Source organism: Grus americana, chromosome 1, assembly GCF_028858705.1.
Source record: "Grus americana isolate bGruAme1 chromosome 1, bGruAme1.mat, whole genome shotgun sequence".
NCBI lineage: Eukaryota > Metazoa > Chordata > Aves > Gruiformes > Gruidae > Grus > Grus americana.
This window is the reverse complement of record NC_072852.1, coordinates 78,483,305-78,502,757: the sequence shown is the minus strand read 5'-3', so window position 1 is coordinate 78,502,757 and position 19,453 is coordinate 78,483,305. Positions and strand designations below refer to the sequence as shown.

General features: G+C 44.5%; 1 protein-coding gene across 6 annotated transcripts in view; it reads right to left on the bottom strand.

The window, feature by feature from the left end:
- The window catches only part of PRR5 (proline rich 5), a 94,817-nt gene extending 85,900 nt beyond the window's left edge, over positions 1–8,917 (bottom strand). For 4 of the 6 annotated variants that reach the window (XM_054834481.1, XM_054834533.1, XM_054834511.1 and 1 more), the window contains exons 1-2: positions 8,763–8,917; positions 8,177–8,255 (exon numbers count right to left, since the gene is read on the bottom strand). The gene's annotated coding sequence lies outside the window, so the exon portion shown is untranslated. Of the gene's footprint in view, positions 1–6,087; positions 6,326–8,157; positions 8,256–8,762 lie in introns of those variants that run through there. The other 2 variants (XM_054834498.1, XM_054834506.1) reach the window with 2 other exon arrangements.
- Positions 8,918–19,453: the final 10,536 nt, after the last annotated feature.

Genomic DNA, 19,453 nt, shown 5'->3' with positions numbered 1-19,453 from the left:
TGCGAGATCTATCTCACCAGGCTTTGGAAAGCTCAGGTTGAAAGAGCAGGAATCCCAACAGATGTGTCAGCTGCATTCCTCACGTTCCCTATAAGAGCATGAAGCAAGGAGCCTTAAAGGGCATATCTTAGCAGTGTAAAGCCGCGTCCATCCTTCCAAACACCTGCTGGTGATGGATCACTGCACAGAAGCCGTCCGGAGTCTGCCTGGACATACCTTCTCCTGGATCAGAAGAATGGCAAACCCCATACACTTTTTCCACCACATCTAGCCACCCGGCAAATCTTTCCAGGAGTCACATTCCACGTAACGCCTCTACAAGGTTACACAGGGCACTAGGGACGACACATTGCAAAACGTGCAGAGCAGTGGCTTCTGTGTTAAGAGCAGGGGGTCAGCCTTCACACTCAGTCTGTTAAACGTCGTGCGTCTGCATGTGTATCTATGTATGTCTGTGTACATATAAGCTGTACTGTATGGAAAACCAAAGGAAAACAAAGGAATGCTTGGAAAAGAGCCTAGTTCCGTTAACTGCCCTCTGACATCCCCAGGCTCTGCCTCTGAAGCTCTGCTGCCTACAAAAAAAAAAAAAAAAAAGAAAAATCACACTCCAGGCTGTAGTCTTCAAAGAGTACAGAGTGCTCCGCATCTCAGCAATGCAATGATTTGTAATTTCAATGTGCTTTTAAGCTTCTTCTTGCCATCACAGATTTTAGGACCTGCAAGGAACGTCTCTAGTTGGACCATTTGTGGGAGAGGCAGAACATCCTTCTTCACAGGATAATGTGGTAATAGAATACCTTCATTTTTAGTAATGGTTTTCTTCTCCTGTTGTTTAACACTGAATAGAGAAGCCGTTGAAAGAAGGCAAGCAAACAAGACAGACAATAGAAGGGGCACATTTCGCCTAAGCATCCATCAGCCCATTTGCTTGAATGAGAGGAAAAGCAAGGCAAAGAGAGGGAAGAGCATCACATTTTTGCCTAAGCACATGGATGAAAGGTAGGTTTTATAAACTTAAATTCTTTAGAGATTCCAACAAGTACAAGGTTTGTTTTTCCAAGAGTGGTGCTCAGTTTTGCACTGTTTTCCCTAAGCTGGAGATTTACTTTCTAGGATATCTAAATGCTGCTAAAGTGGCAACTGAGAGTCTGGAGAGATCTGAGTACAGATCAGTGAAGAGGAATCTCCCTCAGTCATAAAAAGAAAGTGCTAATGCACAGGGCAAGGACTGCACTTTGTTTTGTGCTTGTATTCTGCCTAGCACAGGGTGGTCTTAGTTCCTCAACCCAAGGGTTTAAAGGCAGGAAAAAACCCACCATGAAATCACCAACAAACAATAGATACTAAGGCAGATAAATGGGGGACTGGAACTATTTGTTAAATAAGCATGATTAAGGCCACCAGAATTAGCATCTACAGGACTTTCCGTATGCTACAAAATAATTATGAGGGCCAGGATTACAGTGTGAGTGATCAAGAAACCCTCATGGGAATTCAAGAAAGACCCCGATGTATTCAGGGGGAGATAATAGCTCTGCAATTCATTAAACATTGGTAAAAACCGCATGAAAGGGAAATGAAGTTTATTTAAATCAGCTAATAAATATTCTTTTGGTTACTCTCTTCCCAGCAAAAAAGTAAAAAGGGATGGATGCCAGGAGTGTATTATCATTGCTAAAAACTTGACCTTCAAAACAGTAAAAGAAAGAGGAATTTACTGTACATGAGTATGCTAAGGATAAATCTTGCATCTTGTTCCTGGGTGGGACCATTCTTCAAATTAAATCTTCTAGTAAACTTTGAGAAACCCTTGATGACTGTAACAAGGTATATACAGTGATGTAGATGGGAAAAATTTATCTTCTAACCTCCATTAGAGTTTTCTGTCCTGTCTGTATAATCACAGACAATTCTGGTAGTCATACAAACACATACTTAAGCCCAAGTATTCCCAGGAAATTGTTTAATAATGATAAATGAATAAAAGTCATGCAGAATAAAATGGAAAATCAACTCATGCTGGAACTATACACTATAGAATTAATTTGGTAAGCACGCTGTAATGTCAAATTTGATCCATGCAAACAAATCTCAAGTTTTGGACAACATCGACTTCTTATCTGAACTTTCCAAGCTGCTTCTCAGTTATACAAAACTGGCTTGGATATTTTATGAGAACAAGCTCTCTCTCAAAATTTCCAATACTTTCTATCTTCAGGGATGCCAGAATTACCACAGGAATGTCTTTTTCCTGGCACTTTGAATTGCACTGATTCAGACCTCACTGATAGGATACACTACAGGATAATTTATACCAGAAACGATGCTTTATTTAGGAGTAGAGGTTTTGTTATGCCAACCCAATCATCTGTTTAGTCTAACAACCTGCTGACAGTGGTCCTCGCCTAGTCCTCCAGAGCAAAAATTTTAAAAATTTAAAAAAAAAAAGCCGCACAAAACCCACCAAAACAAAAAACCCCACCACAAAACATGGCAAAACAAACAAGCAAAACCATGACTAGAAAGTCATAGTAACCACCAGTGGAGCAGACAGCAGTGAATCAAGACTCTCTGAATGTAATCATTAGTGCCCGTACGTGAAGACGTAACTGATACTATAAATCCAAGTCACACCTATAAACTAATGCAGACAGCAGTAGGTGTTCCTCTTACAGGGACAATTGGATGTGAAATTAATTTATTCAGTGGAATCAATGAAAATCACCAATTCAATCAGTTTACAGGTATTTCTCTGGATCGAGATACAAATAGTTAATCAAAGGAAGAGAAGTGCCCCTCCATTCTTCCTGGAGAGAGCCCTGAAAGAGTATTTTACAGAAAGAAAAATTAATATAGTGGTGAAAAGAAAACCAGCAGTACTGGCTTATGGAGGGGTGGATGAGCACATCCAAGCTGGGTTAATGCACTTTCTGGAAGACTGTTTAACCTCTCTCAGCTTTCCAATTTCCTTTGCAATCAAGACTACTAAACGTCATAGTTTAGTTTCTTCTGACTTTCCGCTTCAAATGGACAATGCAGGAAATAAAAACCTGGTACCAAGTCACCAGATGAAGAAATTTTGGGACTCAAGTTACACTTAATTAAAGGAGAGTCATCCTTCAGCCAGTGCTGTAAATGTTTGACAATGTTTTCCCTGCCGGCTCTCCAATAAACCATTCATGCCGAAGACAGCCAAACTGTCTCAAATTTTTAAAGCAGTTACTATGAATCAGAATAAAAATATTCCTCCCTATCTAGCAACAACATACCATCTTGGAGCACTTATAACTCCACCTGTTCTGCAGGAAGAACATGTCTAATTTATATAAACTCTGGTTTATTCTGGATACAGCAAGAAATCCAATGGAGGAAAGATTATATGTTAAAACATCAAATCACCCAGGAGAGGTGCATTATCATACTATCATACAACACACTATTCAGTGGTCTTTTTAATCAGACTTTTAACAAGCTGACCCATCTCATATCTGCAGAGAGGAACAGGGCACTATCATTAGTACAGCAACACCATAAAACTAATTAAGTTCAAAATTGCAACCTCTTTATATTCTTGGAACCACATTCTAAAAAATACCTTGAGCCCAAAGAAATTGATTAAATCCAAACATAAGCAAACGTAAGATCTTGGACTGAAGAACTGCTGGAGCTGACCCAAAGCAGCAGTCTCTCCCCTGACTGCCGTGTGTTTTGAATCAAGTACCTTGGCCCTTCTAATCTGCTTGTGCATCACCTACAACTTCAGCAGAGCTGCACACCCCTTTCAAGTTGCTCTTCACATTTCAGCAAGTACAAAATGTGTCTATAATAGGACTCAGCAAAGGAAGATGTAACTACTGTCCAAAAATATCTCCCCCCCCCAGTAACAGCTGGAACTTAAAGCAGGAAAACACCTCAAGTCCGTTGCTTTCTAGCTTTTCCTCAAGAGGAGAATTCAACATGGGTCCAAGGACACAAAACAGCAGAGTCAATGTAAACCGAGCAATGTACCTAGCCTGGCCTGCTGCGCTCACCACAGGAAAGTGTCTTTCATCACATCTCTCCTCCCATCCTCCCTCACTGCATGACCAGAAAGGCGTATGAGACACTATAGCACTTGTTCTACAGAGTAACGGCATGCATTTCAGCTGCCAGCAAGATAAGGATTCATATATTTCCTGGATCACAGGCTCCTATGAGCTAAAGATGGAATAAGATCTATTAATTCACCCAGTCCATCTCCCTCCCTATCAGCACCTAATCCAAGCTAGCTCCATCCCTTCCAGCAGACCACACAGGGGAGCTCAGAAGTCAACTCCCAGCAGAGGAGCTGGCCTGCTAACTGAAGAGCCTTGTTTCTAAAACCTCCACCCTAATCCCCAGGCACAGTTCAGCCAGGGGAGATGCAACCCTGTGAGCTGCCAGCCCTGCAGAACATTTTCCAGGGCGCTCTGAACTTTACAAAACCCCAACCAACAACTCTACCAGCATTTGACATGGAAGATTATTTAGCTTCATTCCATCAAGAAGCTCTTCTCGATGTTCAAGTTACCGTCTCTTTTGCAGCACATTCAGTTGCACTCTCTTGCAAAGGCTAAGTGATTATCTCTTGAGTACTCACACCTAAAACTGTTGGTATCTTTGCTTCTTAGATAATCTATATTAAGCATTTTTAATCATCCCTCAGAAATCAGTCCCTTTGCTCTGCTAATCAGCTCCTTCCCTTTCCTCTCAAACTTTCAAAGGGCAGGTGTCCTATTTTTAAGCCAGGGAGCCAGATGCACCCACACTGCACACGTAAAGCCTGCTATTCTTCCGTTCATAACCGGGATATCACGGAAAACTGAGCTACCTTGTATCACCGCTTCACTGCAGCGGCCATGCCTGACCACAGGCCCTTGATTTGTTCCAGCCCCGTGACTTTGCGTGTGCTCTTTCACACCCAATACACACGTTAACCTACCATTCATTTTATTTTCCCGTTTCCATCCCTCAAGTCTCCTCGGATTGTTCTGCACCGTCAGTCTGTCTGCAGAGGGAGAGTTCATTGCCAATAACTGCAGACACCCAGGTTTTACACGTGAAAAGATAAAACGCACTGAGCTCTTCTGACGCCTTTCATGTTCTTTCCTTGGTTGTCATCCTCCTGGCTTCTACATCACACCACCGCTGAGCATAAATACATTTTATTCTTGTACAGGAGATGCATCACCAAGTTCCCCAAAAGAGCTGCTGCTTTGTGTGCTCACAGAAGTGGCATAAAGGGTACCTCCCTGGTGATACCCAGTACCTTTCAGATCACAACTGCGCCCTGGATGCTCTTCAGCATCCCAAGCAGAATGAATTTCAGCCTGAGCGACACAAAGGCGTATATTGTGGCCAACTGATGGCCAGGAAGGGATTTGGGGTTTACAGTTCCTCTGAACCTTCCAGCAGTCACAGGCTAATGTGACAGAAAGTAAACATTGTTCAAGTGAAAATAGCTCGGAATAAAACTGATGTCCCATTTTTTTTCCTGCACTTGTCTTTGTTTCGGATCCATAATCATTACAAGAAACAATCTTCAACTCAACTGTCTGAGCGAGGGAATGCCCAGCATCGTCATGTGGCATTTTCCAAGTTAGCTGTCAGGTTTTGTTTAGCATTCTGCACCAGTCCTACAGTTTGGCTTGCCTGGAAATTTTAAATGCAAATGTATTTGCGGGGTGGTATGAGAGAACAATATCGGAATTTTACCTCACACCACAGCTCCTCGCTCGGCTCCATTCAACTCCCTTTTCCTCCCTGCCATAGACAGATTTTGTAGCTACTAAGAAAAAGGCTTAAACAAAATTCTTTACCTATTATTTTTCCTATTGAAAGATTTTCCCTGGCCTTTCTGCATCAACAGACCTAACCCACAGTTTAAACAATGCTTTAAAATCGCCTACGACTCCAACTCGAGACGTAGAGCAAGCAAGTAATTTCTTTAATAACAGGGAATAACAGTACTTAATTTGAATCATCTCCACACAGTATTTCTCATTTTCCAAGGGCTAGATACACAGTAGCTAATTAATCACTGTTTTCTCCCCACACCAAACTCACCAGCCTTATCCTAAGCAAGCAGGGGAAAAGCAAATGCCACCGACAGGACATGCTTCTGGATGAGAATTCGTCATTTTCCTCTCTTCTTTGTGCTCAGTGTCAGTGAGTCCCGGGCCACAGATGTAGGCAGATAATTACCAGCTCTCATAATTCGACAGTTCCTTGAGAGGCTGCGGCCGGTGCTTTTGCAGAGGCAAATTTTTCATTGACCTTAATACGAAGGCAGTGATGTTGACCACTTCAAACACTGTTAAACGATCAGAACCAGACCTAAGCGCTTTCTTTCTGGCGCAAGGATGCTCTCGCCCATACGTGGGACCAACCACTTGTGTAAATCTAGACGCAACCTGAATGAAGCTCAGCAGTTTGCACTGAGCTACACGGGATCAGAATACGTTCCAGAAATTACAGTGCAGCAAAAAAAAATAAAAAAGCTCAAACTTTCTATTTAAAGAACAGCTTTTTGGTTTGCATTTGTGGTTTATTATCACACACCCATGCAAGAGTGATACTTCAAAGGAAAACAAAGAAGTAGGCCAGAAAGTCAGCCGGTAAGAATGGTCAGAGCCTCCAGCTCCAGACCAATCTACCTTGTTGCAGTTAATATCCATTACAATATTTAACTCTATTGTTGAGACGGGAAATACTATTTTTAGCCATTACCTATTATTTTTGTTCAAAGATTAAGTACCACGTACAGTTCTAGTACCAATCTTGCATTTTATCATGTGTATTTATGGAGCTGCTCATTAATCCTGCTAGCTTCTACATAAGAAAAAAAAATTGAACTAATTTTACTGGCTTGCTTTATTGTGGCTACATTTTACAACTATAATTCTATCTGCCATAAAAATTAAATGGAAACATCTCTAGAATGGAAATGAAGGGAAGTATGACTGTAACCCAAAGATCAGATTTTTTTTAAGTGCTCAGGGCTTGATTTTCTTAAGTGTTGAAACACTTGGAGCTCGGCTTACAGTGATACATTTTCCCCAAAGAACTTTGGATACAGAAGTTTGAGAACTAACAAGAACGAACTGAGAATCTAGAAGTTTACTCTGGAGCCTAAACGCAAGCCTAGGAGTGTTCAAAATCTGGCTCTAGCTTGGGTGATGACTACTTTTGGAAATTGCTCTTACGCCATCTGCCTCGCAGTGTCTTTTTTACTGCATATCCACTGGGAACGTGTCTTAATTCCATATTCCTTCCAGAGTCTTCCCCTAATTAGATTATTAATGAGAAAAAGAAAGATGCAGCATTAAGTCATTCAGTCAACGGTGTATATTATAAATACGAAATCCCTGTCAATACCTGTTTCACAGTAAGTCACGTATTAATAGACTACCGTAGAGAAACTAGAGTTACATGCAGTATTCATCCGACTCCCAGAACTAAGTTTGAGATAAGCTATTCTTTGGCTACAGGAGAAGTTAGGAACAAAGAAGAGTTTTGCTAGGCAGCACCACAGCTCCACATCCAACTGCACGCTAGATGCCAGGTGTGTCCACTATTCCTATAGCCAGTCTATGCTGAACTATTTCTTTTATTCAAATTGCAAGAAAGCTACACAGTCATCACCTGCTATTCCTCTCTTTCCTAAAGGTGAATACATGTTTGAGACAGAAGAAATGAAAAGCATTTCTTTTAAATGAAGCATCAAAATTTAGTTTAAGACCAATCTTTCCATTACTCATCAATATGCTGGTAAACGCAAAAACTGATTGTTTCCTGTAATTTAAAATGAAATGCTTAAAAGTACACTGGCTGGAAACGATGAACATTAGAAAAGCTAAATCATTTCCTCGATCCTTTTTCTAAGGCTGTCTCTCTTGTTGCTTCTACAGTACCAAACCACTGGCATACATCCAACTTAATGTATTCCTGAAGAAAATGAAGACACCGGACCTTTACCAAGGATCACTTAGGAGCTGCCAAAATTAACAGCAACTGCGCGCACACACACACAAATTGAAACGCATAAGCCCATCTTCTGCAAAAGCTATCAGAGATTATACACTTCAGGGTGGAAACATGCAAAATCATTCTAAAAAAAATATTAAATAATCTTACTCATGCATATAGATCTTACTTGCGTGAATAAGGCTTACAGCAGTCAACCCACAGGAATCACATTTAGAGGCAACTCCAGTTACCTGAGCTATTTCAGACTGAAAAAAAAAAAAAAAAAAAAAAAAAAGAGATGAGTGTCTGCACTAACACTAATTTAACATTCACGTAGTGTGCAAAAACTGCGAGCCCCAGGTCTGGAATTGGCAAAAAATCATCTAAAGGGCTAGCAGGGCTGTATTTTATCGCACTTCACAGGAACAAAGCCGGGAGCCCCCCTCAGACCACGGAGACCGTTCCGCTGCAGGCTGACCTAGCTCACCACAGACCCCGCCTGCCCGCGGCCGCACGGCTCCTGGGGGCCAACTGGGTCCCCGGAGCCGCTCGCCAAGCCCCCAGCTGCCAGGGGACACGACGCGCCCCCCGCCCCCCCGCAGGCACCGTGTCCGCTGGGAAAGACCCGGACAGACCGCTTTCCCCTCCCCAATTTTCCGGGGCGAGCCCCACGCTAGGCACAGACCCGGCAGCGCCCGGTCCCCCCAAACCGCGCCGCCAAGGGTGCGCGGCCCCGCCGCCCGCAGGTGCCGGCCCCGCCGCCTCCCACTCACCGTGCGCGACCCCGGCCGGCGCCACCGGGGGCGGGAGCCGTAGGCCCAGCCCGGGAGGGCGGAGGGGGGTCCGGCGGCTCCGCAGCAGAGAGGAGCCGGTACCGATGCTACCGCCCGGGTCAGCGGCGCGATGCACAATGCGCGGCCGCGGGAGCCGCGCCGGCAGGGCGGGGGCGGAGCGGGGCGGAGGGAGCCGGGGGGAGGGCGGCGCTCGCCTCGCCGCCGGGAGGGAGCCAAGGCGAAAGCAAACCCTCAAAATCCCCACATGCACCAAGCCCCACCCCAGCCCCGAGCCTTCCTCCCCGCTGCGGCTCCGCCCCTCCGTCCCTGTCCCCGGCACCGCCCGGGGGTGGGTGGCCGAACCGGGCTCCTTCTGCGGGGGCCGGGGGTGTCCCTGGGCGCCGGGGCGGGCTCGGCCCCCCCAGACTCTCGCCAAGCCGCACCCCGGCGGGGGGCCAGTGTATTTATCGGCAGCCCTTTCCCTCTCCGCCCGCTGCTGGGCAGGGTCCCTCCGGTCCCCGCCGCCGGGGAGCGGGGCTTGGCGGGTGATAGCTGAGCGGTGGCCGGTTTGGGGCAGCTCAGCGCCGAGGTTGTTCCTGCAGCCTCCCGAGCTGTTTCGCGGAAAAACCGCCGGGGCGAAGCCTGGCTGCTGAGCCCCCTCTCTGCTCCAGCGAGCCCCTGGATTGCGGCTGCTGAGGGGGAAGGAAAGGGAATAGTACACAGGCAGCAAATCGAACATTTAATTCTTACGAGAAGGGTGGAGATTGAGGCAGGAATTTGGTAGAGGCAGGAGGACAAATGAGTTTGTCCACAGGTGTCGAGCAAAGGTGTCATTTCTGGTGGAGAGCCGATGCTGCTGCAGGCACTTCAGTGCCGGAGGAGCCGGAAGCCCACTGGGAAGCATCACGCCTTGTGCCAGGCGTCCATCGGCACAAGGACTCGTGTGCGCAGAGGTCCCGGGCCAGGGTTTCACTGGAGCGTGAAATTCTGTGCGAGGACAGCATAACGCCGGCTGGCTGAAGTTTGCTTTATGGCTGTGTATCAATCAAAACTTGTGGTTTCGCCTGGTCTGTAGTTGGTAGTTTTGATCTGAGTTATGGGATTTAAAGCATACCCTGCAGGGATTTAAACCAAAGGAAGTTTTATACAAATCAATTCCACCACGAGTTTCAGCCACATCAAATTGTAGCTTGTTTGGAGTATCTGGCAGGCGCATTGCTTTGGTTTCCTATCTGCTTCAGCTGTCCCGCCTGAGGGAATGGCAGTGCCAAGAAGCGGACTCAAATGTTGGCTGTGTTTGGGTGTAAGTGCCACAACAGTACCACAGGCTTCAAAATACGTGGTCTTCTGATCTCAGAAGGGGCTGCTCATGCTTCACTTTCTTCCCATTTCAATGGAAGCTGGACATCAGTGACTTGCTATATTGATTTGATCCAGTTTGTGCTCAGACTGTAATTGCTTTGAATGGTAACGCCAGATGAAGGAATCCAACAGAGGAGAAGTAAGGATCATACCAAGGAGTCCTTTGCAGTGTTCAGGGCAAATCGTTACACTTTATTAATTGCTTTTAAAGTACACCATTGCCTATTTTCTGACCGCAAAGACAACAGCAGCAGTGCATGAGGTATCGTTGGGTATTTATACCTGCAGAATTCACGGTGGCTTTCGCGATTAAATGGGGAAACAATCAAGTTCATGACTAAGTAGTCTGAGAGTCATGTAACCTCTAAAACTATACTCCTGCATAGAAGCAAGCCATGATTTCTCATCAGCTTAACTGACCCAGAAATCTGGGGAAGACAACTTTGCCCTTCTAAACCTGCGGTGGAGGAATGAAAGGAATGTCTCTGATTGCCCTTGTCCTAGAATGCAAAGAAGAGTTAATCTGAGGATCAGGGAGCAGTTTCTTCTCCAGATCTGGCATTTTTTCAAACAGTAGGTCTCAAGGACAACTTAAAGCCCTTGGAAGAGGCATTTTCATCACTGTCTGTTTTCTTTTAAGTTCTGTCCATTTTAGAAAATCTAAACTGAATTATTAAAACACAATTAATTAACATGCAAAGGAACCTGAGCTGGGTCTTTGATCTGTAAGCGTTACAGAATCACTATTAAATGATGCTTTTTTTGGTAGGAGCTGGTATCTGAATGTCATCAGAAGCCTCAAATACATTCATTTGTTTATTTAACAAAGAAAAAACATACACGTTACATTCTCTCTGGAAGTTTTCCTAAAGCTTTGCTTTAAAAACCACATACTCCACAGCAACCATAAAAATGAGAGAATTGGTACTTAGAATTGATTTTAATGACGACTACCAGGATCACAGCTACAGCCAAATGAGGAACCTCTCTGCACCCCTCCACAGCCCAGTTGACTTCCATCAAAACTAGCATGGCCACAAAAACCCCTTCTGTTAGGAACCTCTTATGGGAGCAGAGCCCCATTTTGCAGTATTAATTTGTGATTAGTCCGGGTAGGTGAAATACCACCCCGATATCGTATCTTGGTGTGAGAAATATTTAGTTATGCTTAGTTTTCACAACAGGAAAAAAATACCAAAGGACTCCAATTAATCTCGGTGCCAAATGGAATAACATCAGTCAGAATACACTCAAATCCTTTGCTAACAGCCAAATACATCCAGTTGATTCAAAAAAAAACCCAAACCCAAAAAACCAAAATACATCACTAACTAGCAACATCTTCCTGCTAAGGTTTAATCTGTATACTTACGCTTTTTACTAGTGTAAGTACAAGAAATGATGGGCAGAGTTTAGTACAGGATAGGTACACTGGTAACAGCTCTACCATGGAGACAGCAACAGTTCAGAGAAAGTGTCAACTGATTTTATTGCTCCCTGTCAGGTCAATACCGATATGAGTGCATCCAAAAGCAGAGTAGGAGTATTGTAACTGTAGTCAGCCCAGGTGCCCAGGGCAGCAAAACAGCCTGGTGTAAAATTATCTGGACATAGGAACCAATCGATATTTTTTTCCCTGTCTTAAAGGACACAGCCAGAGAAGAAGCAAGCCCTCTTCCATACCTGCACAAAACTGGAAACGATCAACCAAAGCACGCCCAGGAAGGCGGCAGAAGCCAAATCAACAGGCGCCCTGCCCCATTCAGTTCCTCCCTTCCCAGAGCCAGTTTTAGATTCCCGTCCAAAAACGTGCTTCCAGCAAAAAAGGAGGTACATGGAGCCAGCCAGCTGGGGTGGTGGTGCAGGAGGTTCCCCTCACTGCTCTTCACCTCCTCACAAAGATGGCTTTGCTAGCAGGCTGCGTGCAAGAGCTGGCAGGCCACCCTCATACCGCAAAAGCCTGAGCTGCTGCCTTGCGCATGCAGGTACACTCTTGGTCGGCTGTCGAGGGAAGCAGAAGTTTGTATGGCTGGAGAAGGAGGTTTCTCCACCTGAGGGAGCTTGCCTAGCAGAGGGGCTGTGCTAAGCAGCAAGGTAATTATGCCTCACAGGAGGGGCCAGGTCTTGGGGGGCTATCCTACTGACGGGACCCTCACCTAACTTCCATCTCGCTTCACTTTCCTGCACCAGGTGACCAAAGGGAGCAGCAGCATCACACGCAAATAGCCTGAGGTGTGGATAGAGACAGCAGCAACTCTTGAGTTAGATCACCAGGTTTATGAGCTCCTCTCATTCCCATGGATGATGTCACCAAAGAGACTTGATTAGATGGCAAAAATCACCTGGAATATTTGCAAGGAGCAAGGCCACCACCAGCAACATCAATCACCAGGGCAGCTGGAGCAGCAGCAGCAAAGGCTGAAATGAGTACCGAAAGCATCTGCATAAGCTGTGCTGGGCCGAGCTGACAAACTCCGAGACAACTCTGCAAGAAACAGTCATCCACATGTTGTTGGAGACTCTTGTGCTCATATTTTCAGGCTGCCAAAGAAACAGGAGATTGGTAAAGTTAATTTTAAGCCAGCGTTTCCCGGTGCCTAGTACACTGATGCAGCACGGTTTTTAGATGTCTCAGCTACGGCAGCAGAAAGAATATGTATGGCTTTTAGAAATGTAGGGTGTTAGCTGTTAGCACTTTTTTTTTTTTTTGTGCCCTCAGCAGTTCACAATTATCACACCAAGGGCAAACCTCTTGCCTCCTGAAGTAAAAGCTGCAGAACAAAGTTGTGGATGGAAGGAAATTTGCACTAGAACAAGCACAGGAAACCACAGAGCTGCAGAAAGGATGAGTTAATGGAAAAAGGTTGATGTCCTGATACTGAGTAAAGGCTATGGAAAACTACCCAGCTCACGCTTTCAAAGAGTATGTCTGCCAGAGAGCGTCCTCAGTTAAGCCATAGCATGCCCACTCAAAGCAACTTCATTCCGCAGATATTACTGAAAGCAGAAATTTCCCTCCATCTGCAAGAATACCTCGCCAGCCAGTCATTTTTCTAAACAATGAAGAGCACAAAGAAAGCTCAGTTTTCACCAGCTGGTTAAAATTAGTATAAGGCTGGATTAACTTTATTGCACACAGTTACGGGGTTTGTGCGTGCACTTGTTTTACATGTCACTGCTGTTGCATCTCCTCAAATTACACAAGGGATTGCTGTCAGAGGAGCTGAGGATGGGAAGCTCCAGGGAAGCGAAGATGAACCATGATCACAAAATTTTAAATAGGGCTTGCAGTGACAAGGTACGGTTGCAGACAGTGGAAAAGGAAACCTACCTAGGCAACCAAGGCACGAGTAGATGATTAAATAACTTTCTCAGCTATGAGACAGCTGGGATAAAGACCTCTAGCTTCTGATTCTTAATGGCACCATAGAACTTTGGCTTCCTTCATAGCTTAAGTGGCTCAGAAGTAGCATGCTTGGCTCAGCCTTCTTCCCACACCCCTTCTCTAGCTGCAAAGTAATTACCACTTATTTAACTTAGCATGAGAAACCTTTTCTTTATTGCTTCTTGGCTAGTGAAATTGTTTGCTGTAGATGTCTTTTTCATCTGAAAAGGAAAGATCTTCTCAGTTTACCCCCAGGCAACTGTATCTTACTTTTATTTTATGAGCTTGCTGGTTTTTGCTATCAGCCTTAGATAAAGCAAGTATTTAGGAATGAAGTAGAATCTGATTTACAACATAAGGAATAATAATTTTTCTGTAGTGTCTTTTATCCAAGAACACCAAATGCTTCACTAACATTAATTAATTAGCTCTCTCAAAGCATCCAGTTGAGACACTGATAGCTATTTTACAAAATAGCTGCAATAAGTAAAACACCGAAATAGATGTAAAAGCAGGTATGAGTTGCTGAAGACATGTAGCATATCAGAGATATACCACTGATACATGGCATCCCGTATCCCATCTCATATCACTTTTTGGTGGTCCAGGAACTTTCCAACCTCAAGGCATCCCCAAGTGTTCTGGTAAGTTAAATGTAAGTACAGCAGTGACTCTTTACATGAAGATGGCTGACACCAAGCATTCAGCATACACAAACAGAAGCATTTTTTAGTTTGGAGTTGTTTTGGCCAACACTCGAGCATATATGAAATAAACCAGAGGTTTCAACTTGACAGCAGAGAAAGAAAAGGAACTTTGCAGTTGACTTTTCAAAAACCAGCATCTTTGATGATGCAATTCAGTGCAATGTCAGCCCTGAGCGCAATTACTGGTAGCAATACTGCAGTACTCTGCAGAGATGCCAGCTGGGATCTCTGCTCTTTTTGCACTTAGTATTGCTTAAACACACTCAGGTGAAGTCTGGCAGGAGCCCACAGTCCTGAACCCACCATCTCAGAGATGAGAGACTTATCAACCACCCAGGGGAGAAAGACAGACTATCCTTCCTCCTGTTTTCATTTCATCTCATAAACTAACCAGGATGGGGTAATTTTCAAAGGAAGCTTTCATTAGGAAGAGAGTATCAAATTCAAACTTTTGATCCAAATCAGTGAGGCTGCCCTGAGAATACACAATGCACCTGAGGACTGAAAACACTTGTCCAGGATGCTAGGGACCCAGGTTCCTGTTTTGATTCAAACGCTGAATTTGCCTGCGGGTCTCCCACAGCTCCTGTAGGAGCAAAACTGTGACTGTGGCTTTGGCTGCTCTAGGGAGGATCTGTCTCTGTCGTCTCTTTGGAACTCTTCAATGTGGTGTGAACTGGGCAAAGAAACAGGCTCTTGCCCAGGGACCTTCCTGTTGGACATCGGGGAACCAGAGGGCAATGACGTGATCGTGGGAGTGCCTCCACCCCTAGCACACAACATCTGCCAGCAAAAGGAATCTATCAAAAAAGGCTGTTGCTGCCCTCTCACCCTATTTGCACCCCTGTTGGCAAGGGCTGTGGAGGTGCTGACTCCCTCTTACTGTGTAACAGGGCTGCAGACACTGCTGTCCCCTCTGTCCCTCCATTTCTCAAGCCTCCCTCGCTCTCCACGTAGGTCTGGACTGCCCCTGCCTCTCACCGGTCGGCAGGTACGGGGACTCTCCCAGCCACGTGGAGTACCCGATGACTGCCTCAAAGCAGGCAGCTCTAACCAGAAAAAAAAAAAGCTAATATTTTGAATCTTGAAAGCTGTTGCAGGAAGTAAAAACTGTTTCTGCACCACTCTGCTGTAGGTACTGCAGGGAGTGATCCAGGTGGTTTCTTGATGTCACACTCTTGCCCTTCTGAATCAGTAACTCGCTTTGGTCTAGGGAACAAGGTTACAGGACTTCTCTGACCATCCTTTCTAAGATTTTAGGTGGCAAATAAGTTTGGATCACTGTTTATTTCACCACTGGATCTGATTCAACTATTCCTTCCATGGCTGTGATGCCATGCAGCGCATCTCCCTTGCTAGTAAGTGGTTGCCACACTCTGTACCACTGCTGGCTGCCTTTCCCCAATTGCAAAAGTGATTCTCACACCATATAATATCATTGAAAGTTTGACAAAGACCCTCGGCACTTAGCAAAGAGGAGATGGTACATAATTGTCATGATTAAATTTCCCAGAACAATGAGACACTCAGAAGCAAGTGTAAAATGACACAGAGACTTTAAGGAAAAATATTTGGCTGACAAACCCACATATATTATTTACAATGATTTCGAGTTCTTACAAAAATATTTTCATTTTAATATTTTCACTTTGTATTTTCTGATATTTTTTAAACAATTTGCTTATTACACTGCTGAGGCTCTTAAAAGAGTCTGTTTTCTTTTTTAAGTACTGTTTTTAATTACCCTGAAGATCAAACTCACAGTAGTGCTATGTAACAGATTTTAAATATTAATAGCAGCACACTGGTAATGCTGTAGGGAGTAATAATATCTTCTTTAAAATCCATATACCAAAATGACTTCATAAACAACATTACAAATCTGATGCTAGATGGGCAACCTGGTCTAGTGGAGGGTGTCCCTGCCCACAGCAGGGGGGTTGGAACTAGATTATCTCTGAGGTCCCTTCCAACCCAAACCATTCTATGATTCTATTAAAAGCAATAAAGTTATAATTCCTACACATTTGCTCCCTTATACCAACTGTTGCAACTGTTCTTTCAAAAATGTTACCATTACCATAAAAAGATCTGAATTTTCTGTCAGATTCCAACAACATATCCTATTTGTCTGTGCACAGCCACTGCTGTTGCCAAATAAAAAAAAAATATTAGATCTCGCTTGATGTATCCAGATACATTGCTTGCATAATGACTGGCTGCCCAGGACTGTTTAGATCCACTCCATTTCTTTTATACTTTGGCTAACACTTGTTTGCAGCAGCACCCATAGCTGATCTTTCTCCAACAGCAGATACAAATTAACCCAAATCTTATGATTTGTGGGTCAGGAGTCTCTTGAGTTTAAACTGCTGGCCTCTACTGGCTACATAAGGTAGCAGGACATCATTACAGACACCTTCATACAGCTCGCTTTGGGGGAGAGGAGAAACAGAGGTTAGCTGAGAAAATGCCAACTATTCTTGAGCATTATCTCTTCTTGGGAATGGCTGAAGACTTTGGGAGGTGTACAAAATGTCAGTAGGTAGTTTACTACTCAGTCAAGATCCAAAGTCTGCAAGTTTTATGTTTTCAAAAGGTCAAGTGGCATATCCATGTAGATAGGTACATACATAGGTATGTAGTGTTCCTGCTTAAAGAACAGCTTTTCTATCATGAGCAACTCAGCTCCCTGATCAAAACATTGTTATATTTCCAAAGACTAGCTATGTGGAAGAGAAATATCCTTGATCATGGAGCAAGGTACAATAATTCAGCAGTTTTTCTTGTTGATACCTTGAAGAGAGACAGTTCAAGGAAATTTAAAAGAAAAAAATTACCATTCTGGTGGCACGCAAGCCTTTCTTCCAGCTATTTGCATAGGTTGTTCATCTTCCCATATTGGTAAACACTGCTTATGTAATTCAAGTCCTTTGGAGAATGCCTTTGCTCTGATACGGCCGTTATCAGGCAGCCAAAACATATACGGGTACAAGTATAATAATCCTTTCTGCTTTTATCTAAACTGGGGGTTTCAATCTCCTTTTAGGTGTGCAATTGTAAAGCCTTCCAAGTGACTCTACAGCCTCCTACGTGCCAAACGCAAGCCCACTTGCCAGCAGGATGGCTTTGTTTTGTTTGTAGCTTTGGGTGGACCCCTTAAAATCAGAAACACTCAGGAGCCCACCAAAAAAAAAAAAAGAGAGGCACTGATTTAAAAGGCTGCCCCTCAGCAGCAGCTGGAAGCCCACTGCATGGAAGATGCAGAAAAACAAGGTAGAAAAACATACCAAGAGCAACAGTCATGCATGAATGAGGAGGGAGAAAGCAGCATTAGGGTGTTTGCTGGCTCCTAACTGCTCCGACAGCGGAAAACCTCTGTCTACTCCTCAGGAATATATCATCCCTGCCACTGAAGGAACATTACCTGCCATCCACACAAAAGAAAGTGTGTTCCAAAGAGCGGTTAGAGCTTTTTTCCCCCCCCTGCACTAGAGATGTTATCTATGCCATGTGCTACAGTTTCTGCTTTAATAAGTACCTTTGTTTATTGAACAATGTGTAGGGGAAGATTCCATGATGTAAAAGACTGGTTAGACCAGCTACAAACCCACCAAAGTATTTCAGAGTGATACTGTATAACTTTTTCAAGTTCAGCTGCACACTGATGGTTTTTGGGTTTTTTTCTGCGGGACATACCTATTTTCCTTTTACTGTGCTTCTTTCTCACATGGACAGTATGGACTTAATATACACCAGCATGTTTGTGAATACTTGGCAAAAAAGAGCTGCTTCCTCCTCCTACCCAAGAAGTTTTCCTCTGCCTTTGGAAAGCTTAAAGCCAGTGATAAGTCTAAACCCAGAGAGGGAGATGGAGGGTCTGGAGCACCAGAAGCAAGTCTTGCAGCTCTGCTGGCTCCTGAAGAAGCAGTGGAGGATGTGCCTCTGGCCTGGGCTCAGGGCAGGTTCAGTCCATGTGGAGCTGTGGAGAACGCAAGTGAGAACAGAGCTACCGAACCAGCCTTTGGAGAGGTTCAACACGCACTCCTGCCTCATGGGATTTGATTTAGTGGTAGGCACCTGTGAGAGGAAACACGGCTAATGCGTCTGCCTGGCCTCCCCGGGGCAGCACAACAGCAGTACGCCTGATCTGCCAGGGTCAAATAAAAGAAATGCTCCTCTCTCCCCTTCAGAGCATCTTTCAGCAGCCTCAACCCAGAGCAAGACCATCAATGTGCATCATACAATCACAGTGCAAGACAGTTCCTGCCCCAAGGGGTGCCAGCTGAACAGAGACGGGCAGGAAAAGAAGCCACACAAGGATGTGTTATTCTTTCCATCACACACTTCATCTGACCACCAGTCCAGGCCCCTGCCAGTGCCCTCTCGTCCCCGGGACAGAGGAAAGCATAGCCTACTCCCAAAACATTGCAAAACTTGAAAATGTATTTAGGGGAAGCTGTTTCTCAGTGTCAGAGATGTACAATAGCCTAATGATGAAGATAACTGAACTGCCCGCTGCTCTGCAAAGACAAAGTCCTTCCACCCAGCTCAACCACGCACCTCAGAGCATATCTGCAGCGACCAGGCACAGAGGATGGAAAAGTACCTTATCGTCATGGTGATCTGATGATTCAGTCTCAGGATTTTCTGTTAAGTCTGGTAACATGAGAACAAAGTGTCATTTACTACTATGATGATTCAATTCAAATGAGGTCAGATTGCTAACTCATCTTATGAAAACCGCCAGACTGTGCAGTGGCATCCCAGACTAGCCCAAGCTTTGATACGAATCTGTCAAGACCTTTTCTTTCACATGGAGCTCCTCAAAGACAACCTAGGTGTTCAAATTAAAAAAAAAAAAAAAAAAGTCTTAGACCAAAAACCTGACTTGTTGACTTTTTAGATCAGAAGAAGCCAAGTGACTAGGTAAGACAGTAGGTTAGACAAAAGACTAGTTGAAAAGGCTTATAAACAAATCTCCCCCTGCCCATTGTATCCTAGAAAGGCAGGCCATTGCTCTTAAGCTGTATTTTGGAGTTTTTTAGTGGGTTGCAACTATCTGCAGAGTCCCCTCGGCTCTTTAAGTAGTTTTCTCTTACATCAGCACAGAGCTTAAAGCATGCTCGCTGCTTCTCTCAGCGGTCTCTCGCTTCCTCGCTGTGCTGCAAATTGCTGCCTTGCTAAAGCCTTGCTGCTGCTTCCTCTGATCCACCCCGTAATCCAGATGTCTCTCT